A 25,752-nucleotide genomic window follows, 5' to 3' on the forward strand; every position below is an offset into this window, starting at 1 on the left:
GTGGTAGTTAAGGCCTCACAAAAATTATTAAAATCTGAATATTTTAATAATTTCCCATAAAGTTGCACAATACAGATATTTGGAGTCCAGTCAGAGCTTTGTATCTCCCAGCCTGTCCTTCTTGTCCGTTGACTGAGAATCATGATCTTAGAAGGAAAACAAGAGCCAGGGCTTTAATGCTGATAACTTTATTGATGGTTTAAAGTTGGAGAAAGGAAAGGCCAAGAAGTTTACACCGCTGAAAAGTCTATAGTCATCAGTTGAGCTCTATCATTTCGGAAACAAAGAAAAGAATTTTAGACAGAAGTAATAACTTGGCCTGGGCATGATCTATGCCCGGCATCTCTACCATTAAGTAGTCTCATTACAAGACATCATATTAAGAGAGACAGGAGAAGAAGGAGTAGGGAGCAGGAGAGGGAGGAGGAAGAGGGCAGGAGAGGGGACAAGGAAGGAATGAGAGGAGAGGATAAGAGAGGACAAGAGAGGACAAGAGAGGAAGGGAAAGGAGAGGAGAGGTAGAAACTGGGGAGGCTGTAGGCTTGTATAAGAATAAGGGAGTCAAAAAAATAGAAGCTCATTGTGTAACACTTGCTTCTATGAGAATGGAGGATACTTTTCTATATGTAAGGTTGAGTCAAGGAGAATCTTGGCAAGAACAAATCTGGACAAACAGTTTAAGAGTGATTAAAGTCAAGATTTAAAAGCAAGAGAAATGCACAGAAACAAGAAGAGAGAATTAGGAAATTTAAAGAGAAATTCACTAGATTAATGAATAAAAACACAATTAATACCTAGAGAATCACTGGAGGCCATCTTTAGTTGGTTTTCCTTGTCACAGGCCACCACGCTGACCACCCTGGCCACCTCTTCTGTGCTAGCCTCTCTGGTCACCAGGGGCACCCTGGCCACCTTGGCCACCTCTGCCACCGCGGCTGACCTGGCTGCCCTGGCCACCCTGTTGATCTCGGCCTTTTGGGCCACCTTGCCCACCTTGACCACCTCGACAACCTTGGCCACCTCTGCCACCTCTGCTAGATGAGCTTTCTTGGCCTCCCTGGACATTCTGGTTGCAAGGCCCACAGCCTTTCTTTCCATTTTTGCCCATCTTGCCACGCTGACCTCCACGTTCTCCTTGTGATTCCTCTGGGATTTCTCCAATTAATCCATCAGCTGCATAGGTGAGTGAACACACATTCAGAAAGGAACAAGTAAAGACAAAGATTAGCCATAAACTTAAATGAGGCAAGTACAAAATCTACAATAGCCCAAATGTGGTTAGAAGTAATATATTACTGATCAGAACGGTAGTGACCAGGGCCCATTGCCTAGAAGAGAATGGGCAGAAATCCTGGCCTCTTCAGAGTGCATGTAGTTAGCTTAGCACCTCTTGTTCTCCCCATCACCACTTACCCTCCCTTCTTTTGATGCTTCTACCACTATTCTATACTGCCATCTATCCTGAACTTGCCATGATATTCATGAAATCATCCATAAACCACCAGATATCTCATGACTTCTGAGAGAAACCACCAGATAGAGTCGCTGTGTCTGCCTATTGATATATATACACAATATCTTGACACAAAATCTATTGTACAGGGGGAAATTTTCAGCCACTCTGCTCTTTCCAATAGCAATGTAGTCATATAAGCCCACTCTCCCCTTCTTCTATCACTTTCTATAAACTGTTAAATCTACAGCTTCCCAAACAGAAAGTGTAAATGAAACTCACCTTATAATGTATCCTTTTGCAAAGCTGTGGTACCTATAATTGAGTCCAAGCCCTCACCATCTCTTGCATCAACTTTCTATCATTTCTTTATGATCTCACGGCCATCACTCTTACAATCATTCATTTGTGGATTCAACATATATTTTATTGCTTGCCCATATATTATACTGTGCCTTATGATAGGCACTAAGATTCCAAGCTTAAAAGACACAATCGGTGCTCTTAAGCTGCTTACTCCTCATTGTTGTTAGATCAACAAAGAAATTACTGTGTCACTCCCATGTTCAAAAATCTCTTTGTTGCCCATAGAGTAACTCACAAATTCAATTTGTCATTCACAACATCCTTAATAATCTGGAACTAACTCACATCTCCAACTTTATCTTCCTATATTCACTTCAACCTTCCTGGATGATTCAGTGTTCCTAGACCTTTGAAATATTGTGCATAGACTTAGCAAGAGACTTACGCGTACAGACTCTGCTCTCCCCCACTCCTCTACTCTCCAAGGTCCAGATCTCATGCCATCTCCTGCGGGAGGCCTTCCCTTTCCTCCTTTGCTCTGAGCTTCCGTAATACCTTCTTTTGCCACTTTTCAGATAGTGACCATTGTTATGTCCAAGCTAAATCTTCCATTAGATCCTGAGTTCCTTAAGGACAGGAACAATGTTTCATTTATCTTTGTATCCCTGTTGCCAAGAATAGGATCCTGCCATGGTTATAGTTAAGTTTTAAATTTTATTGGATTAATGTTGGGTTGAGAATGTGGGTAATCAAAGCATTTCTTTTGGGAATCCTCAAATAGGCAGGTTCTCACAAAGGTAGTCAAGGCCGGATAACATAGACAAGTAAAAACCAGGAGGAAAGTAGTGGCCACATTCTCTAGACCTGAGAGAAGTCTTAAACCTAAAGAAAATTTCCCCTTTTTTTTTTTTTTTTGGTCTTTTGTGCTCCTTGTGCACTGTGAAACTAATAAGATTAAACTGTATAATAGAATAGTTGAGAAAGGAAATTCTAATGGTTGTGTGATTTTTTAAATTAAAGTAAAAATCATAGAAATTTCAGATTACACCAGTGACCTGGAGGTTCCTAAAATCCATTTAGAAAAATTCTAAATAAGTTAACTAAATTCAAAATAACTCACTTAATAGTTGGGGTGTTTTCCCTTCCTTTTGAGGGGCTTCTGCAAAGAAAGAACAAAAAAAGAATGAAGCATGAAATATATCATAACCTGAAGGAAAGGGTCATTGACAAGTCAGGAACTGGGAAAAATCATTAAGCATGTAAAGATTTTCTTTAAGCAACAAAATTTTTGGTTGACTCATTTACACAATTCTGCCATTTCTGTGGTGACATAATTTATAATTCATTAGCTGTCTTATGTACTCTGATCCTTTCTTATACCTTCACTCCTGCACACACTCCCATCCATGCTTTTAAAATTGACTTCAGGGGCTGGCCTGTTGGCGCAAGCAGTTAAGTGGGCACACTCTGTTGCAGCAGCCCGGGGTTTGCTGGTTCGGATCCTGGGCGTGCACTGACACACCACTCGTCGAGCCATGCTGTGGCAGCGTCCCATGTAAAGTAGAGGAAGATGGGCATGGATGTTAGCCAAGGGTCAGTCTTCCTCAGCAAAAAAAAAGAGAAGGATTGGCAGATGTTAGCTCAGGGCCGATGTGTCTCACCAAAAAAAAAAAAAATTGACTTCAAATTTTTCATTTGAAGTGTGTGTGACTAATAATGGCTTTAAACTTCACTTACTCGTAGACAAATTAACATTTAAATAAATATCAAGGCTTAGACAACAAAAGAATGAAGCATTAGTGCTGTAAATAAACAAGGTACAATGGTAAAATCACTGATTGAATAACTATAGTACTTTAATTAAATTGCATAGTAGATTTATGATTACACAGTATCTTTATGATTCAAATTAGTTAAATGTCAGTGGAGGTAATGCCCACACAAATGTAAGAGATTTGTTATTCAATCATTAGCCATTGGTTGCAGAAGGATTTAGAGAAAAGCATTTACAAACTAGTAGGTTGTCATGTTCTGCTGATGTTCAGACACTACTTAGATCTCTAACAAAAGAGATCCCAATGTGAAAGGGAAGGAGATGGCCCATATCTAACAATATTACTAAGGACCACTAAAACTTATGGGTTTCTTATTCCTTTTTGCCCTTCTCTAGACGATTTTGAGAACTTTCAAGAGGCAAAACACTAAGCAAAGAAAAAAGTATGATAGGTTCTGAAGAAAAAAAGAAAGGAACACAACCTTGAACAATGATTTACCTAGTTCTTCAAGAAAATCTTCAGAAACAATACTTAGGATTTAAAAAAATAAACAAGAAAAAGAACATAAATTTAATGTTTGATTTGATAAAAGAGCCCAGCTGTACATTTGTAGGAAGTCAAGTAGGTTTAGATACAAGAAGTTAAGAAAATGCCTAAGAGAACTCAAAATAATTATAATAATAATGATGATGATGATGATGATGAAAGGTTTAGATATAACGAACTAACATTTCATAAAGTAGAACGCTAGTCCTGATCATTGATTCTGAAGCAGAGGTGAAGAGGGAGTTAAATATTTTACTAATTTTGCATTGTATATAATGAAATGAAGAACCACAATAATTGTAGACAAAATAAATATTATGTGACACCTGGAAACAGAGAAAATTTGAGAACTGAAACTATCTACAACCATGCAGTTTACTGTCTACATTAACATGACTTTAGTATTCCATAAAACGTCTTCCCAGAAAGATAAGTGTTTCAAATAACTATTGTTTATTTCAGGAACGTTCCCTAAACCCATTAAAAAAAAATATTAACCTGTTCAACTCTTTAATGGCATCCATTGTTTACTCTCTAATACTCTCTTTACAGCACCACAGAACCTTTGCCTCCTAAACTCTTAAATCATGAATTATACCCATTCCTAATAAAGCCCTCCTTAAACCAGACCCCAAAACTTTATTTGCCGTCTTGGGACTTCAGTCCAGGTCTTCAGAGAGAGATTTGCAGTCAGTGGAAAATAAAAACTAATGTTGCCTCCTCTTTTATTGACATACTCTCTGAAATAAAGTGCTTAATTTCTGAGAAGGGTCAATCCAACTCTACTCTATTCCATGAATTTTAGCCCCATCATTCCTGGTATGATCTCCATTTCCCCCTCTTACCGTCTTCAGTGCCCCGAGCTGAGCTCAGGGCAAGCAAGGCCGTTGAGAGCAAAAGCAGCAGCATCTTGGTAGAAGCCATGGTGTCTCTCTCTCCTGATGCTGTAGGAACCTCAGACACACTTGTTTATAAGACCAAGGAGAACAACATCACCTTTGAAGCCCACGGGTTGGACACCTCTCACCCATATCTGATTTACCATTTGGGCCTCGCCAGCCTGTTGGGTTCAAGGGCTGGTCAAGCTCTTCAATGGAAAACCATAAATTGGTCCAGTTCTTTAAAATAATTGTTCATCCTCAACTATTAGTTATAATTATAGATTTTAATAATTGCCTTCCATTTTGTAATATTCTATTCAGAACTATGGTTCTTTGTTTTACTACCCTATCCAACATTGTTCAAGTGGTCCAAATGACAATTACTTCAGGCTCCTTTCCTGTAGAATGAGCCAACAGAATCATCATGAAATGAAAGGCTAAAATAACAGAAATATAATAACAAGATGAAAGAACAACAAAGGGTCAAGAAAGACTAGTATAAGTTATCTTATATGGCTTAAAAAATGAAAGCAGTTGCCAGTAAGAGATTAAAACCAACTTGAGACTCAGAAGTCTATAGTTATTCAGAATATGCTTGATTTCATGATTTGAATGGACTGTGAAATCTTAAAATGAAAAATGATCAGAATAATGAGTGGGTTAGAAAACAATATCATGCAAGGAATCATTAAGTGAATTAAAGGTGTTCAGCTTGGAAAGAGAAGAGTATGACTAAGCACGATAGTTGTATTTTGTTGTATAGAACAAGGAGAAATCTTGTGTGTATTGTTCTGGAAGGTACAAAAAGAACTATTGATTTAAAAAGGAGGATATTTTTAAAAGATAATAGAAAAAAAGGTAAAATAATTTCTTACAATATTTAAATTATTTTAGATAATTTTAAACTTAATTTTTAATTATCTTAGATAAATTTTATCTTAGAATAACATAAGAATACACTTCTTGAAATTATTAAAACTTGAAACAATAGATTGAGTTCTTCAGGGGAAAATTAGTTTTTTATCACCAGATGTCCTCAGACACTAAGGGATCTATAACCAGTATGCTAAAAAAAAGTGGAGATTCATTGGATTAGAAACATTTATGTCCAACTATCTCTTTAAAACAGTCAGTGGAAGAAAGACTTCTCCTTCCTTTGGATGAAACTGCAAGTTACATGACTTTTCTGATCACTCCTTTTTTTTTTTTTTTGTGAGGAAGATCAGCCCTGAGCTAACATCCGTGCTAATCCTCCTCTTTTTGCTGAGGAAGACCGGCTCTGAGCTAACATCCATTGCCAATCCTCCTCCTTTTTTTTTTCCCCCAAAGCCCCAGTAGATAGTTGTATGTCATAATTGCACATCCTTCTAGTTGCTCTATGTGGGATGCGGCCTCAGCATGGTCGGAGAAGCGGTGCGTAGGTGCGTGCCCGGATCCCAACCTGGGCCGCCAGTAGCAGAGTGCGCACACTTAACCGCTAAGTCACCAGGCCGGCCCTCTGATCGCTCTTAGAGAGTAAAATCTAGGAATTATTTTGCCACAAAATAGTCTCGATTCAATATATTAAAATGCCTAGTCCCATGTAATGGTCATAGCTTTGATATTCTTTCAAAGTCACAGCTATTTTTCCTCCATCCAGCTAAGGCCTTTTATAGGCAAGTCACCTGTCTCCTAGCCAAAGGGTGTACTCAGCTCTTTTTTTTTTTTTTTTTGCTTCCTTATCTATTTCCTCGCTCAATAGCAGCTCTTTTTGATACTCCTGGGTTGGAGTGAAGGGAGGAGAGGTAATAAAAGAAAGGGAATCAAAAAAGCTCTTATTTGACTGACGTCATAAGCTAGCCCTATTCTCTAGGCCTGGTAGATATTTAAAGACGACTGTCATAGGAGTACATTCATGCCTTCTTTAGAGACCTCCCTATTATTGGTACAGTACTACCTATAAATCCCTTGATGAGAACAAATGTATCTCTTACCTGGTTAGTTACAATCCCACAGCTCAGCTTCTTTGTCCTGAGAGTTCATCACTTCTCCAGTTGGTGCTATTGGACAGCATCTAAGATGACCCATCACAGGCTCTCTCACCTGCCTAACCCACATCTAGTTTATGGGAAACACCCATCATTTGCCCTGAAAATCACTGGAGTGTAGGGCAATTCCATTTCAGCCAACCATCCTTCATTTTATCCATGAGCAGTTATCAGGCCACAGCCATAACTACCTTTAGATATCTCAGAGAAGAATCAGACACTAGTCCAATGTGTCCATCTCACCCAGGGTCATAGCTATTTCACATAGAACCTTTGTGCAAATAAGAAGACATCCCCTTTGGGCAGATATAGCCCTGCTGTTTCACAGTTTAGTAAACTCACTGCTGGATGGATTTTTATCACTACTTGCTCCCTTAGCCAGATACCCTTGTGGCAAAGCACAACTTGCTTACCATATGTGATGTGCCTGAATATACAAATCCCTACCCAATTTCAGAAAACCTATACAAAACTCTTGAGTAATCTCCCTTAATGCACCTCTCTCTTGACTTCAGGTGAAGAGAGAAACATCACCTGATCCTCTTTGTTGGTGGTGATGAAGAGGGAAGAGGCAAAGATATTCACAGAGCAGCTCTGTCCAAAAAAAGTCCTTCTCGTAAATCAACCTCTCAATCACTTTTCTCCACACTTAGATCAATGTAAATGACAGGCTTAAAAGATGGGTAACTAGTTTTTGTTCTGTCCTTTTTGAAAGTCCTTCAAGTATTTTATCTTACAACTCAATTTGGTATCTGATATCTATTGTATATTTGGTGCCTTAGTTGGAACTTCTAATCAACATTTTGTTGTATATCTGCTGACTCCACTAAACTCAAGGTGGACAGATTATTTTTCTGTTCCAATTTTAGCTGAGGACCATCCACCAGGCGTCCTTTGTTATGGTATGAGGTAAGGAGTTCCACCCGAGGTTATCCTGGTGGTCCCTCAGATTGCCATGTGTCTTAGTCTATTCAGGCTGCTATAACAAATATCATAAATGGGTGCCTTAACAACGACAGAAATTTATTTCTCATAGATTTGGAGTCTGAGAAGTTCAAGACCAAGGCACCAGCAGATCTGGTGTCTGATGAGGAACTGCTTCATTGTTCATAGATGGCCATCTTCTCCCTGTGTCCTCACATGGTGGAAGGGACAAAGGAGCTCTCTAGGGTCTTTTTTATGAGGCACTAATCCCATTCACAAGGGCTTTGCCTCATGACCTATCACCTCCCAAAGGCCCCACCTTCTAATACCCTTACATTGGGGATTAGCTTTCAACATATGAATTTTGGGGGACACAAACATTCAGTCTATAGCACCATCAAAAAGCTGTTGATTCCTCAGACAAAGGAGTCCCCTGTATCGGGACTTCTCTATGTCTCCAGCTGTTGTATACGACACAGAGAACTCTCAGTCTGTGAATAAAATATTAGACTAGGTGACTTTTTATCCTTCTGAGTGGCTGTAGACATAAACTCAAAATAGTCAAAGTTGGTCAAAAACTTTCATCCTATTTATTTTTCATTTACCTAAAAGGAAAATATAAAGAAAGTAGACTTCACAAAATGTGCTAAAGACTGAAGGCTTTCTTCTGTCTTGCCTTCTTACCTGGCTCCTTTCCCAGTGTCTAACACAGGACTGTGCACATAAATCTCCTCAAGCCCAACTCCTATTCTCAGAAAATTAACTGACTTCCTATTTCAGTGCCTTCAAGGATGTCAGATAAGAATTTTCTCTCTGGATTTATCTATCCTTTACCCTTCTATACCTCCTCTCCTCCTATCTCTAGAAAATGTGCTTCCTCCTTTCTGAGACTAAGTACTTAACCTATGCTTTCTTTCATTTACCTTGGTAACTTGCTTCCAAATTAATTTCTTTGTTTACTCTCGTAATCTTCAGCTTTTTATTTCTCTCTAACTCTTTCCTCTCAAATGACTTTTGAAGATGTCTCCACACACTCTTATTTTTTTAATCTTACTTCTTCTTCGGGATATTTCTTACTTTTCTTTCACTACTAAACATATTTTTATAAGTCTACTCTTGCTTCTTTCATTTCTTCTCTTTTCAATTATGCAATGCACCAAATGATAGATAGATAGATAGACAGAAAGACAGATAGATAGATGATAGATAGATCACAATATCTATATTGTTCTAACTGCTTATTGCATATTAACTCATTTAATTCAGTTTTAAAATATTTTAACTTATTTAGTATCTTTATATGTAATTTAATGTTTAGATACATGAACTTGTTTCACATTTACACTTACAACTTTTTGAAATTTGCCTCCCACCCACACCAGTCTTCCAGCACCTCTCTCAAGGTTTCCAATAATATCTTAATAGCCAAATATGTACTTCCTCTCGAGTCCTTTGACATTGTTGACTGCCATATACTTTCTGATTTTCTTTCCTTTAATGATTTCTACAAAACTTCTGTCAATAGGTTCTTCTTCTGCTTCGTTTTTCTCTTCTTACCCTCATTCATTGGCTCTTCTTTCTCCATTCAGCCATTAACTGGTTCAGCAAATATTTAATGAGTGCTTACTAGGCTCCCATCACTGTGATAGACACTTGGTAATAATAATGAATAAAAATACACTACCCCCACCTTCATAGAAGTCATAGTCTAATGGAGGATATAGAACAATGCACATCCAAATAAAAATATCACAAATTTTGAAAAATGTGATATTCTCCAAGGTTCCATCTTATTCTCTCAGTCTTATTCTCTACTCAGTTGACTATTTATTCTAAAGCAATCTTATCCTACCCATGGCTTTAGCAATTACTTATATGATAATGATGCTATATCCAAATCTAAGGCCCTGAGTGGCCTCCTGAACCTTAAGGCTGTATCTCTTTTATAAACGGCACTGCCGGGATAACCACCAAGAGCCTTAAACACATGCTCAACATTGATGCTATTGAACTTCTTGTTCTACACGCAAATTGGCTCTTATTCTCTTCCTTCCATTTTTCTGATTTCTATTAGTGGGAATACCCACTACTCAATTATCCAAGTCAGAAATCTGGAATCCATTCGCACCTCCTTTCACTCTCCTACTCTATGCCTGCCGATTTTATTCCTATTAATTCTATCTCCTCCTCTTGCTATTTCAACTGTCACAAGCCCATTCAGAGTTTCATCATGTCTTATTTAGATTAGTACAATAACTTCTTATCTGATCTTTCTGCCACAGTAACTCCAATCTATGTGTTGCCATCAAAATTATCATTTTAACTTTTCCATTAAAATAATTCAATCACTTAACATTACCAGGTGAAATTGAATCTTAATATGATATACATGCAACTTCGCAATCTGGCTTCACTTGACTTTTATAGCTTTATATGCTGCTACTCTGTGCAACAGTAAGCTTTTATAATAATCATATTAGCCTATTCATCATTCTCTGAAAAATGACATACTATCTTACCTTCATGTCCTTTCTCGTCTTAGTTTTTAAATCTTGAATACTCTTCAAGCATGCCTTTTTTTTTCTCCTCCTAGAGAAATAAATCTAAGACATTCTTAAAAGGCTAGCTCTAATGTCATTTTTTCTAAGAAGTCTTCCCTGACCCCTCCCCCAATCAGGAAGAAATTAATCAAGAATTTTGCAAGTTGTTTATATTGCTATTGTATATCTTATACTAGTTATTATACTTAATAGTCTACTTGTGTTATATATAGTAGACAGCAAATATTCTTCAGAGTAGAAAATTTCTGTCATTCATCTTGTAATCTCCAGCACTCCACAAAGACCAGGTATCTGGAAATTACTCATTAAATATTTTTTGAATTGAACTGTTAAATTTTAAATTCAACAAATATTTTATAATTATCTTTTCCCCCTTTCTCATCTGAAAAACAGGTATATCTTTTCCCACTCTAAGCTAAGCTGCCCGATTGTGTTTTTGATCTCATTCTCTCCTACCTCCTCTAGTATTTTGTTTGTACAATTTTCTTTCCCCTTCCTTGCATGTTCAGTCTCTGCTAACTCCTCTACCTAAAGCCAAAATATTCTCAAGTCTCCTTTAGCCTAAAAAAAATAAGCCTTCCATGAACTTTTCTAACCTCTTGAGCTACTATCCATTGCTCTTATTACAACTGTCAGTCACTTTAAAACTATCCTGAATTACTCTCTCCAGAGGTCTCAGTTTATCCTTGATTATCAAATATAATAATATACCCTTAGTCATTTTGTTCTTAACTTTTTTGAAACTTTTTATTACTACATATTTCTTTTTTTATTACTATATATTTCTTCTTTCTTAAAGTCTTTTTAATTTTACTTCTGTGACACTAAAATCTCCCAATTCTTTTTATATTCTTTTTCATTTTGTCTGCTTCATTGAATCTTCATTTTTTAAATGAAGTTATGACCTAAGACGTGGGGAAAATATTGCTAATTGCTTACTCACTATCCATTTTTACCAGTTAAAATACTGATTGGTATGTCAATGTATCCAGCTAAAAATATCTATTTTCAGACTCTTTTGCTGCTAGGGTGACCACATGGCACAATTCCAGAAAACCTGAAGTTAGTTGAATTTTCTTTGAGTGGTACTTTTGGGAAAGACTACTTCTAGAGTACGATTTGCCTTTTCTCTTTTTACTGCCACAAATGCAGACACAATGCCTTAAATTTTCACAGCCATCTTAAAATATGAGGGCACAATGTGAGGATAGATTTCAAGATGTTTAGCATGCTAGAGATGAAGAAAGAAAGATTCCTAGTCCTTAATAGCGTAACCAACTTCTGTACCAGTCCTGACCTTCGGACATCTTGTTATGTGAAAAAACTAATTGCGTAAATTGCTAGTAGTTAGAAATGCAGCAGAATGAATGCATTCCTAACTGACACACCAAGTTTGTAACTTTGACCTTGTCAATATCAATCACTGCCATCGTTTCAACTGTCACATCAATAGGGATCATTCTCACAATAGGCTGTGGGTTGGGGTGGAATGCAAAAGTTTATACCAGCTGCTTAGATGACTGGAGGTTGAGAAATTAAGAAGACCTGAAGCCGTGACTCATTTTATAAGACTAACCACTGGAATAATCTTTCTTAATTAGGAAAATATGAGACAATAATTCATTAATTGCTATGAAAATAATCTAACAGTCTCCCAATAACTAGTAAATATTCCTTGATATACAAAATTCTGGACATACAGTTTCAAAATGATTTGTGTAAGGAGACCAGGGGTCCTCTGTGAGAGAGGAAAGAAGAGTTGAAGACGTCTTCTCTCTGAGATTTGAGATGAGAGAATCCTGTCAGAGAAGACTAGGGTTCTCCCTCCAAGGCCCGGTGGCAGGGAAACGCAGTGAGGCCTATGAATAGAAAGGGATAGAACAAGCGAGTAGCTGCCCTAAATCTACAACAGGAAGAGGGAAGAGAGTGATTCTGGAGGTAGGAGTCTGCAGAGGCCCCCTCCCAAAGGCACACTTGAGTTTTAGATTGGCTGTTTGGCTCTATAATTCAGTTAAAGGGGCAGCTACTACGAGATTTGGCAGAAAACCCTCTTGACTAAATTCTGGAGGGTTAGAGTTATCCTGACTTAAAGAATGCTGTGGTTAAAGTCACGAATGAGGGCATTTATTTCCCACTCCCCCACATCTCTTTGGATCTGATCCTCGGAGACACTGCTTCGTCACAAATGCTGCTTCTCCATCAGGGACAGGTTTTTGCAGCTCCTTTACCATGGTAAAATACCTTTGCAAGAGACGTTTCTTCTCTGAACCTGGCACTTCTTCAGTGTAAAGGGATTTAAAGAGTTGCAAACTCAAGAGCCCAAGTTAGTTTTTGGTATGAAGTTCTCTTGATTGAGGGAAAATTAAGAGATTGAAATATTCTTGCCTCAAAGAATGTCTGACCTGTATAGAGTACTTCCAGCTTTCAGCAGAGGCAGCTGCCAAACCAGTCCCCCAAGCTTGGCACTCAGATGCCATGTTGACCTCTCCTAGAACAATCCATCTTCAAACTCTGTGGTGACAGCATTCTGTAGCCTCAAGATCACACCTCTGTGTTCCAGTGTCAGTCCAAAGAGACTAAAAAAAAGCAAGATACCACAATCCACAATGACTCTTATTATTGAGATTCCTAAACATACAAGAAGGAGAGCAGGTGTCTAAAGAAATGGAAGCTGGAATTTTTGCTATCATACAGAGATTGAATGCTCAAGAATTACATTTTGTTTTATTACTAGGGAGCTATTTATGCCCTAGGTTATAAAACCAGAGACATCAGTTAAATTCTCAAGTCTTTATAACTGACATCCACAAGTACCTTAAAATCCAAATTTTCAAAATTGGATTTGTCATCTTTTCCGCAAAATTTACTCTTTTTTTACTAACCCACACTCTATACCTCTAATATCAGAGTCAATTTGACCTCTCTCTCTTTCATTCATTCTTTCATTCTTTTCATAGCATAAGTAAAAATCAAGAGTCTTCTTATTTCCATTGTGTTAGGCATTGTGTTGCAAGGATGAAATTTCTGGCCAAAAGAAGATTACAGCCTCACTTGGAAACATACACAGAGACAATTACAAGGCAAATATTTCTTCAAGCCAGTACATACAGGTAAAGTGGCAAGCAGTAAATGGAGCACCCAAGTTTGTCTATAGAAATCAAGGAAGGCTTCATAGAGAAAATAGCATGTCAACAGAAGTAGTAAAATCTTAGTTAAACGTCAGGTGGATGGCTGGATGGTGAGCACGTTCTAGGAAAAAGAAATGTGTACAGAAACAGAAAAGTGTGAGAAAACATACCATATTTGGGACATTGAATGTAGCTTGGTATTTCTGAATTATAGTATCTTAAAAGAGAAGAGACTTGTAATGGAAGGAGAAAAGACTTGACGCATATATAGAGACCAAATGATAAAACCAGATGATAAAATCTTGTGTACCATGTAAAGGAGGTGGTATAAATTATATTTTATGGAATGGGAAACAATTAACAAATATCACACAAAAAAGTAAGATCATTAGACTACTGTGTTAGAAAGATAACATTGCTAATTGTGTTGAGAAGAGAATGGTCTATTCCAATTTTCTAAGAAATATATATAGTGATGTGCTGCATAATGATGTTTCAGTCAACAACGGACTGCATATATAACAGTGGTCTCATGAGATTAGTACCAAATCTAGGGTGCTTACGTACAGTCTACGATGTTCACACAATGACAAAATTGCTTGACGATGCTTTTCTGAGAAGCATTCCTGTCGCTAAGCTCTGCATGACTGTAATGAGGGCCCGAGTTAGGACAGTAACAATTGGAAGAAGAGAAATGCTCAAAGAGATATTTCAGAATTAGAATAAAGATGATATTTTGGTGGTGAACATGATGTAATCTATGCAGAAATAGAAGTACAATGATGTATACCTGAAATTTTTACAATGTCATAAACTAATGTTACTGCAATAAACAAAAAATTAAAAAAAAAAGATGATAGAATTAAAAATAAAGTAGAGTTTTCTGAGATTAATTTCACTTTTCTATTTTTTTTTCTTTTTTTGGCTTATGCAACTAGTGACATTAGGATTCACCAAAATAGGCAATCCAAGTAATGAAGAAAAGCAGATTTGGAGGAAGATGCGATGAGATTAAGGTTTAAGGAACCTGTGTAAGATCCAGGTAGAAACGTCTAGTGTCTCACATGTACCTGGAAAATAGGTGCTTACAAACATTCCTGGAATCAATATACTGCTATATACATCAGGATCAGACCTGGAGTGAGATATAATTTGGGAGTCACAAATATGTACGTAGTTAAACCCATGGTAGGGAATGAGATAGAACCCAAAGTGTATATCAGACAAGAAAGGAATAAAGAAGAAGAGGGCTGAAGACTCCCTGGAGAAAAGCAAGAGTTAAGATATGGGAGAAATCAAGGATCCTGGGGGAAAATAAAGACCAAGAAGTTGCCAGAAAGTTCTCAGTGACATCAACAGAAGAAGAAGAAAATACTAAGTCAATTAAGGCGAGGAAGGAACAGTAGCCATTGTGAATGAGTAGCTCAAAGTACTCAGGAGACAACAGGATGACACGAGATTCAAAAAAAGAAAAATGTGCGTCAAATTAGAAAAGCTTTTATAGAAATTAAAAGTACAACAATAAAATTTAAATCCGCAGTGGAGACAATAAGGAGCAAAAGGGAGTCATCAGAAAATCAAATAGCGCATGTTGTTGACTATAAATTAAAATGTCTAAGGCAGTTTAGAGTAGAGTCGATTAAAAGTCAAGGATTCAAAGTCAGATTGTCTGCCTTCTAATCCTGATTCTGTCACTTCCTAGTCACACAACTTTGGGGAAATTACTCAGTGTCTCTCACCTCATTTCATCTGTGATGCAGTAAAAGAACAGAGGATGAGCAATCAACATATAAATAATTTGGCATAGAAGCCAAAATCAAAGCTAGATTAGGAGAAAATTTTTTTTTTCTTCACTAAAAATGCCCAAGTAGATTGAAAGAGCAAATGAATAAAAATAAAAGTCTAAATTAGTTATTTCTCATCAAAATTTTAAAAGTACAAATATATATTATTTTATTCCATAAAAGTATGCAGGTAATGGGTAGAGGTGGGTATAGTTTCTTACAAGGAAATAAAATTTAGACTGGCCTAGTAAATATAAGAAACTACACATAAAATTAAGAATTGTACATTAAAGCTGAGAGATAACCTTTTCTAAGTATTAAATCAGTTAAAAATTTGGTGAGTGTAAATTGATAAAAGCAACTTGAAAACTGTTTGGCATTATGTACTAAAGCTGAACATACCCATACTCTGTGACCTAGCAATTCTAGTCCTAGGTGTAGACACAACAGTAATGTAAGAGAAGTGCACTATATGATATGTATAGTAACTAGCAGTTTTATTTGAAGCAGCCCAAACTGTGTATAAGCCATTATCTGTCAACAGGAGACTAGATGAATAAATTGTTGTACAGTCACAAGATAGAATATTATACAGCAATGAAAATGAACACACTACTACCATCCTCGTACAAAATGTTGAGTGAGAGAAACCAAACTCAGAAGAGTACCTACTGTTTTATTATATTTTATATAAAGTTTGAAACTGTAAAACTAATCATTATGGAAAGACGTGTGTGTAGAGGCAGTGGGGAATATTGACTGGGAAAGGACCAAAGGATTCCTTTGGAGTAATATAATGTATTATTAATATACTATTTATGGAGCTGATCTTAATTGTATGGGTGTGTTCTCTTTGTAAATATTTGTCAATCTATACACTTACAGTTTGTGCATTTTTCCATGGGCTTCTTACACTTTAACAAAAATGTTTAAAGTTCTTAATCTAGATGATATCGTATCTTTGTGTATAATATACAAATTGTTCCAACTATGTTGGTAAGGATATAGGAAACAGTCTTTCTCTTATACCCTTGGGGAGTTTGAGTTTATACAACTTTTAGAAGGTAAGTTTTATGATCTATCAAAGTGCACCTCTTGCTTTATCCAGAAATCTCATTCTTAGAATTATTCCTATAAGTATTATACTGCATAAGTAGGTAAGTAAATAAACTAGAAAAACTATTGCAACACTGTTTGTAATAGCAAAATACTGAAAACGATATAAATGTTGATCTAGTTGGTTAAATAGTTATCAATCACCAATACAATGGAATATAATTCAGCCACTAAAAAGAATTCAGTTGATGTATATGTATGGTATGCATATTAAAAGATATCTAGGGCTGGCCCCATGGCCTGGTGGTTGAGTTCTGCACACTCTGCTTCGGTGGCCTGGGTTTGCCGGTTCAGATCCTGGGCGGGGACCTACGTCACTCATCAGCCACGTTGTGGGAAAGACCCACATACGAAATAGAAGAAGACTGGCACGAATGTTAGCTCAGAGCTAATCTTCTTCAAGCAAAAAAAAGAGGAAGATAGGCAGCAGATGTTAGCTCAGGGAGAATCTTCCTCAGAAAAGATAAATAAATAAATAAGATATCCAAACAAAATTAACTGAAAACAAAGATTAGTATGATCCCATTTCTGTATAAAAGAAAAAAACTATATATATATATATATATACACACACACACACATATAATAGATATATATTAATAAATATATATAAACTTTTTATAATGATGTGAGTTTTTTATATTTAAAAAATACTAATAAAAATGAAGACCCTTGCCAACAAGCTTTAGTCTGACAGAATGAATGAGGACCACCCCACAACTGGCCTCATGCCTCAACTTCCTGCTTCCTCATTTCTCCTGCCAGGTATCTGATCTTGGCTTTTAACCATGACCTCAAGTCTAGATCCAGTCAACACTTAGCACCTTCCTTGCTGTCATCCAATAATTAGCTCATTGCAGCTCTTAACTCCACCTGGCCCTCTCAGGCTCACTATGACGTCTACCTGCTTTCACCTGATAATTGACTTTCACTTTGTTTCTTAATTGCAGGCCTTCCTTCCAGATGTAATTTTCCTTTCACCACCTGCTCTTTAGAATTGATAATAGCCAGGATCTTGGTTTCCGTGTCCACATGCCCAACCTTGAGATCAATAATCAGTATCTAATGATATTTAACTCTCAGTCAACCTGGGTTCTATGCCCCAAGCATTATGTAAATTCCCTTAGCCATTCTGTTATTTAATCTAATCCTGATAACCTTGGGAAGTAAGTGCTATTATCATTCCAATAGTATAAGTAAATAAATTGAAGCATAGATTATGTTTATCTAGTAAGTTTTGGAGCTGAGATTTCATTTTAAAACTATTTGACCCAGACAGAATCCATGCTTTTAGCTACTACATTATACTGTAGGCAGGACTTTGCCTAACCTTTACTTTACTCTGCCAGATATTTTTATTTGTGTTATATTCCTTATTTGCTTATAAATTTCTGAAAGGGACTAGCAATATTTAGTCACTGTTCTCAGAACATGACTTGAACATTGTTCAAGAACATTCCATTGTTCTTCAACATGCAAGTAAAGGGACATTCCTTTGCATTTGCTTCCTACTTTTGAGTTCTCACTAGCTTCTTTCTCTTTTGTGAGCTTGATAATAAATATTTAAAATGCAATATCAATTTGCTGATGCTATTACAGTCAGGTCAAACATCATTGTAAGACATAACCAATCAAATCTCATCCCATACAGCTAATTGAGAAACGCAGTGATCTGGGAATCAGGGTCAATGAGGGCTAGCAACAGATAAAAACGAAGAGAGATTTTGATCTTGAAGGGAAGGTTTATGTTGAATCACACACTCACCTGGAATTCTGATTTTCAAAAAATCTATTATTTACAAATTTTTCTACCTAAAGACTCACCCATTCATCATATGTACTTTTCTGATCAGAAAAGTCATAGCGATTACAATTACAGCTTTCCAGATTGGTTAGTTCTGGTCATTATGAGAGAGAGAAAGAAAGAGGACAGAGAGAAAGGGAGAGAGGTAGCATATTTAATAAACTGCCTCCAGAGAATTTCCAATTTTCCAAAGTGTCTACACAAATTTCTCTGCTTCCTTAGTGTCTTCTTAATTGTTTTTCTTTTGTTTCCTACATTGCTAAAGAATGCTTGATCATTTTGACCCAAGGAATTTAATCCCTTTATTTGGTACTCCCTTTTTCTATGGAAGTTTGGCAAATGACATTCAGGGAACCTAAGTGGAAGCTGTAATCAAGGCATAAGACCTCCCCTCCTCATGAAAGAAACAAGGGAATGAGCGCTGTGGCCCTGTCCATGTGTAACAAAGGGAAAAATCATTATGAAGTATAAGGCTTAATAGAGTATGTATTTTTTACAATTTAGAGATAAGAAAAAAATTGAAGATTATAATTATGTTTTGGGGGAGAAAAATAATTTTTTAGAGGACCGAGATGCACTAGTGATAAAGAAAGAGATTGATAAATTGGCTACATGAAAATTAAGAACACTTGGGGGCTGGCCCAGTGGCGTGGTGGTTATGTTCACGTGCTCGGCTTTGGTGGCGGGGTTCACCAGTTCAGATCTTGGGCGCAGACCTACGTACCGCTAATCAAGCCATGCTGAGGAAGCATCCCACATGGAGCAACTCGAAGGATATACAACTATGACATACAACTATCTACTGGGGCTTTGAGGAGGAAAAAGGAAAAAAGGAGGAAGATTGGCAACAGATGTTAACTCAGGGCCAATCTTCCTCAAAAAAAAAAAATTAAGAACACTTGGATTCATCTAAAGACAGTGAAAAGAGAAGACACAAAATGAGCAATATTTGCAGCACATATAGTGAACACTTAGTAACCAGAATATATAATGAACTACAAATCAATAAGAAAAAAGAAAGCAACCAAATGCAAGAAACGGAATAAGACATGAAACAGATATTTCACAGAAGAGGCAAACTCATATGGACAATACACATGAAAAGATGCTCAACTTCATTAATAATCAGGGAATGGCATATGAGACCACAATAAACTACAAGTTTCCAACCATCAAATTGGCAAAAGTTAAGTCTGACAAAACCAAATTTTGACAAGGATATGGAGCACAGGAATTTTTATTTTGCTGATGGGCGTATAAATTACTAGACACTCTCTTCAACAACCTGGCATTATCTTATAAAGCTGAACTAATGCATACTCTATGGCTCAGCGCTTTTATTTTAGGAGGATTCCTGGAGCTATTGTTGCTTATGTTTTCTAGGAGGCATACCCAAGAAAGTTTATAACAATATTGTTCAATAAAAAATTATTGGAACTAATTCAAATTCCACACAACGCATTAACATATTACAATGTAGTCACCCAATGAAATAGTATATCGCAATAAAAACTAATTAGTCACAGCTACTGACTGCATGGAAGAATCTTAAAAACAGAATGTAGGGTAAAAAAAGCAAATCACCTAAGACTGCAGTATGATACCATGTTATAAAAAACAAGCCAAACTAAGCAAATATTATTTAGGAATACCCAAATACATTATAAAACTTATAAAGAGCAAGGGAAAATCTGGCCTAGTTGTTAGCTGGAGGGGGACAGAGAGAGATGGATGGGAGATTAGCATACAGACAGCTTCTACTGAGTTGTTAATGTTCTGTTTCTGACTTAGGTGATGGGGTCACGAGTATTCTATTACATTTTTTCAAAGTTACTTCCATAACTTAGAAATATGGAACATATATTCTTTTATAGGAATATTATGTAACATTTGCATAATAATCTAGGCCTTGAGGACAATATTAAAAAGTAGAAATAATAAAAGAAAAAGAAAAACATTGGGCTGCATAACAATGTGAAATAGTGACTTCATTGTGAGAGCAAGGTACCTGGCAAATTATGAACCCATTGGAAACAAAAATTCCTTCCTTACACATAAATTCAGACTGCATTCTTTCTGAGAATTAATGTTTGCCCTTGTAAAATGGGAGTATGTCTCTACATGGTCAAGCTGGGATGAAGGTGAGGCAAGAGAAGCACTGGGCCCAGGTGCCAAACTTTAGGGGGCAGCAAATACAATAATCAAGATCAATCATTTTTTAATGTAAAATTTAAGAAAAATAAAAACACAAGAAATCCATGATGAACAAAACATTACAATTTTAAATAAATACCAGTGCTGTGCTGAGCTATAGTAGAACTCGAGGCAAAAGGAAAGATACGTGCCCCATATACATGATTTTATGGAATTTTTAATGGCTGATGTTTTTTTCCAGAATATTACAGTAGTTGGAAAAATACTGAAAAATTCACGAGCGAACAAAACTTACAAAATTAAGTTTAAATATTTTATTTGTATAACAGAAACAGATTTTATTATAGTTTTACTTTCCTGGCTTTAATGGAAGCAAATACATCAATAATATTTTCAAGATCTATTTATTTTCTTACCTTGTTTTCAATTAACAGAATTGCCGTGTTTTGACAATTTTTCTTAACCAAGTGATTAAATAATTTTTAATTAACTTTGGCTAGTTGAAATTTCTTTCACGGGTTGCCACTGGGGCAGATGTTCCGCACTGCCTTTGCATCTGAGGATGATGAATGTCATCCTAGAGGTGGTTCTCAGTGTCAGACGTCATCACGGGGCCAGTGAACAACACTCACTGCTGGCATTTTACATGCAGTAGTGAGTGAGTGAAGGACTATGATCACAATATGCTCACTATTGTCTTTGTTTTAATATTCAACCATAGTAGTGTTTTAAAAGTTAAATAAAGAATAAACTTAACTAGAAAAGCTCAAAAACTAAATAAATATAGCTACCTTTTCTCTTATGGGCTTATTTATTTATTTGCATTTGGGGGAGGGGGCTTGGGAGTCATTCCCCTCCCCAACTCTGCCTCCTCTGATTGTAACTTCCTTGACTGGGGCAGCACCTCTGCTTCAGCTGGCACCTTCTAACTAGTCCCACGCCCTTCCCAGCATCTGCCCCAGCCTGTTTCTGCTGAGGCTGTTTGTCTCTTTCAGAAAATCCTCCTAGGCAGGTTTCAGAGAATTTCCAATCTCTCTTTGCTGTGTGGTTCACAAATGCTGCATAAGGAGCGTGCACCTTTTGCTAGGTCTGCAGTTTCTTCCCAAATGCTTCCTTTTATTCTGTTTCCAAAGACTTTTTTCTGCCAGCCTCTCACTCATAGACATTTTTTCAGGGATGATTTAGGCAACAGTTTACTGTCCCCCTCAAATTTATGTCTAGGGAGACATATTAAGCTCTTTGAGCCTCTCAGACTAAGTTGGCAGTGATGGGGAAGCCTTATCCCCAAACTACCTCCATGGGGAGAGAACAAGATTGAGACAGCATTCTCATGACTTTTTTCCCAAGGAACTTGTCTCTCTCATCTACAGAATGCTTTGTGGAATTCTTAGCCTTGGCATCCATAACCTAAAGTAGATATGAGGCATTGGTCTTAAACAGGTTTTCAGACACGTTATTTGCAAGTCATGCTTAGGGCATCTAGTATTTTGTTTGGAATGTAAGAGGAGTTAGCTTTAATCATCTAGGAGATTTTATAAAACTGAAAAAGAAAGAGTCTCTCCTTTTAAGATTTTATTACACAAGGATGCTTGTAGTTCACTTCTTCAGAAAGATGGGAAGAAGAGCCTGTCTAAGAGGGCTACACTTCCTTGTATACACTATACAACGCAGAATGCCAGAGTAATTCCCATACCCATCCCTTTCGTCTTAGGTTCTTAAGAACTTTAGGAATTATAACGTCAACAAGCATCACCCAACATCTTACTGAAAGTTCCCTAGGGCACTACTCCAGACTGAATCATTTAGACTTTAGAAAATATACTTCCATAGCCAGACAAATCTGGATCCTGGGGCAAAATCAAACCCAAAGGTAAGTAATATGACATCCTGAGAATTACTAGAAATGTAGAAGACTGAAGCATCCAAGGCTTTATAAAACTGAGGGCAAGGAAATCAGGTTAGGAACTGGACTATAAGGATTGTGACTACCTGTACTGACATGGCATAGCCGTTATGACTAAGAACTGAGACCACCTGCATCAACATGACCCCGTCGTTCTGAGAAAACTTAGACCAGTAAAAACAAACCTGTAGCATGAGTAAATAACTTCGTTGTGTTGATGGGGTTCAGGACTCACTACTCCAAAATATGGCAGCTTGGCATGTATCTTAAGCTGAAGGATTCTGAGAAAATGGCAGAAGAAGGTGACTCTGACTCACCCCTCCCCCCTCTTCCCTGAAACAGGTCTAAACACTCGCGTGTGAAAGGTACCCTCCTTGTACCAAGAGGAAGGAAGACATTCTTAACACAAGGAATTCTAGGCCAAGAAATGTGTGCAAACAAACCTTGTTAAACTCATCCTTATCTTCCTAGTTACTTCTCCACCATTTACTACCCCAGCCCAAACCCCTCTGTCTTGTCAATGCTTTACAAATTTACTGTTTCTTTGTCGAAAAGGAATAAAAGCTTTCTGCTCTGGTCACTTCTTTGGGTCTTTGTTCTTTTATGAAGGCTCCCAAGTACGTGTAAAAATTTAATAAAATTTGTATGTTTTTCTCCTGCTAATCTGTCTTTGTCAGTTTAATTTTCACACCCAGCCAGGGACCCCATGAGGGTCAAAAACTTTTTCCTCTCCTACAGTGTGCTTCAGGAAATTTCTGGAAAACAATTTTTCTTAGGCAATAATCTGTTCACCTGGGCAAACAGTTTATTTTAAAATATTTACCTCTGGGGCCGGCCCGGTGGCACAAGCAGTTAAGTGCGCGAGCTCCGCTGCAGCAGCCCGGGGTTCACCTGTTCAGATCCCGTGGGCGCACTGAGGCACCACTTGTCAGGCCATGCTGTGGCGGGGTCCCATATAAAGTGGAGGAAGATGGGCATGGATGTTAGCCCAGGGCCAGTCTTCCTCAGCAAAAAGAGGAGGATTGGCAGATGTTAGCTCAGGGCCAATCTTCCTCACACACACACACACAAAACCACTGGGCAAAAGTTAGCAGATATGAAGGAAAAAGATGAAAAAGGTCTGAAAATAGGGAAATTAGTTAAACATTTATCTACCAGGAGACAATATACAAATGAGTCTATGTGAGCTGCAAGCCCCTCCCCAGCATCAGCTACCACCACCAGCACCACAAAGGAAAAGAAAATATCATATATTTTAAAGTGATTCCAACAGATTCAGCCAGTGATTTAATATCTCAAACCATCCATTCTTTGAATATCATGCATCTAGAAATATCCGTTTACTCAGTTGGCCAAAATGAATCTGCTCCGTTGCGTATGTGGACTTGGTTTCTCTATGACCCTCTTTCCTGTTTTATTGATAAGAATGTGAGGAATCACAGAGCACACTAATCTAATCTCCAAGACTGCGAGAGATCATATTTCATCCCCTTGCTTTGGGAGCAAGGTTTCATTTTAGATTCAATCTTATTTTCAAATATGGAGATTATCCAACTCCCTTGGTAACTTAACCTTTATACAAAATTTCAGAATCCTTATTAGGTATTTGTTTAATATGATTAACATAGAATAGCCTTAATCTGTTTTCTCTTGTGCAATCCTTTAGAAGCTTGCACAGGGAGATAAAATGGAAGATTTAAAATAATAAATGTTTTATTTTCTGTGTTCTGATGCTTTGACATCTGGGGACTTGCTGACCCTGGACTGCCCCTCCCAGGGTAAGCAAATTCCTAGTAATAGTAAACGACTCGCTTTTCAAATGCAAACCAACCCAGAGCCCATGCCCCGACCCACCTCCTCCACTGGGGGCTCACACTCAGGGCCACTAATCACCCCAAAGCCAAGTGCCAAACAATTAGGGGCAGCTCCTCTGCCCCAGAGTCTGCTGCAATTATTCAAATCAGCCTATCCTAAACCTGCTTACCCTGCAACACCCGGTTCCTTCCTGCTCAAACCGTAACGGAGGTTCTTGCCCATAATCGCCTCCTCCCTCTGCCTCCTGACCCACTCCAGTGCTTCCCCTTGTGGCACCCATGGCATGGCTTGCCTAGTCCTCCTGGGATCTGTGAGTATAACTATCTTCCAAGGGCAGTCATCCGCTGAGCTGTCGGCCTTACTATATCTAAATAATAATAAAACAGTTACACACAAGGATATTCACTAAAATTATTTGTGATAGCAAAAGAGTATTGTAATGTAAATGGCCCCCAGTAGAGGAATATTGGAATTAATTATATATGTCCATAGGTTGAAATCCTAAACAGCAGTTTAAAAAAATGAGACAGCTCTATGTAAACTGACATGGGATTATCTCCGAGATATATTGTTAAGTGGGAAACTGAAGCTGCAAAACAGTAGATACACTATGACGTACACTGGATGTTTAAATAAGTACACAAAACAACACTCTATATTTATAAATGTTCATATACATGAAGGCACACATAAAAAGAAGCCTTTCTGGGTGATAAATCAAATAGATTACAGTGGATACTTCTGGATAAACCAAGAGGGATTTAACTTTATCAGTAGTTTTTAAAAATATTTTCACACTGAGAGTATATTTATGTATTATTTGTTGTATTCAAAATTTTAAAAATTATCTTATTTTTTAAAAAAATTTTAATTAATAGCTAACCTAATTTAAATTTTTCACTAGCCTTATCGTCAACCTACCCCTCAAAATTCAAGGTGTCTAAGGTCCACCATGTTTAGGGACATTATAGACCACAAGCAAAATTAGCCTCATCTCGTCACCTCAGCTATAAGTTCACTTCCACTTCAGTGCTACAGAAATTCAAGGATCTCTTTCCTAATTGACTCAGTAAAGAAAAATCAGAATTACAGCTTTGCAGAGAAGTATATTGAATGCAAGTCTTGAGCAACATAGCACAATGCTGAGCTATATGCAAAGTTTGGCCACTAACTTTTAGTAAACATAATTTTTTTCCTTCTGCTTTCTTATCTGGACAGTACCTATGAATGTGCTATTAACCACAGAGAATTATTTTAGGGTTCAAATAAATTTTCTTTGAAAAAGCATAAAAGAAACATACTAATAGATATTCATGTGCAATTTCTCTTTCTAGGGTTCATTCTTCCCCACTGTTAGGTAAAATATAAAACAAATTAGAACATTTGCCAGGATAGTCAACTATAGCTTATACCAGAGATCTCTCTGTTTTCTGAATTCTACAAGTTACCATCCATGTGATTCATACATTTTCACATCCTATTATAGATCATGTCTGTGCAAAAGATAGGTGTTCATTAAATATTTCTTAAATTAATGAGTTTCAAGTTACACAAATGGGAAAAACTCATCATGCT

Source organism: Diceros bicornis, chromosome 17 (assembly GCF_020826845.1).
Source record: "Diceros bicornis minor isolate mBicDic1 chromosome 17, mDicBic1.mat.cur, whole genome shotgun sequence".
NCBI classification, from domain to species: Eukaryota; Metazoa; Chordata; class Mammalia; order Perissodactyla; family Rhinocerotidae; genus Diceros; species Diceros bicornis.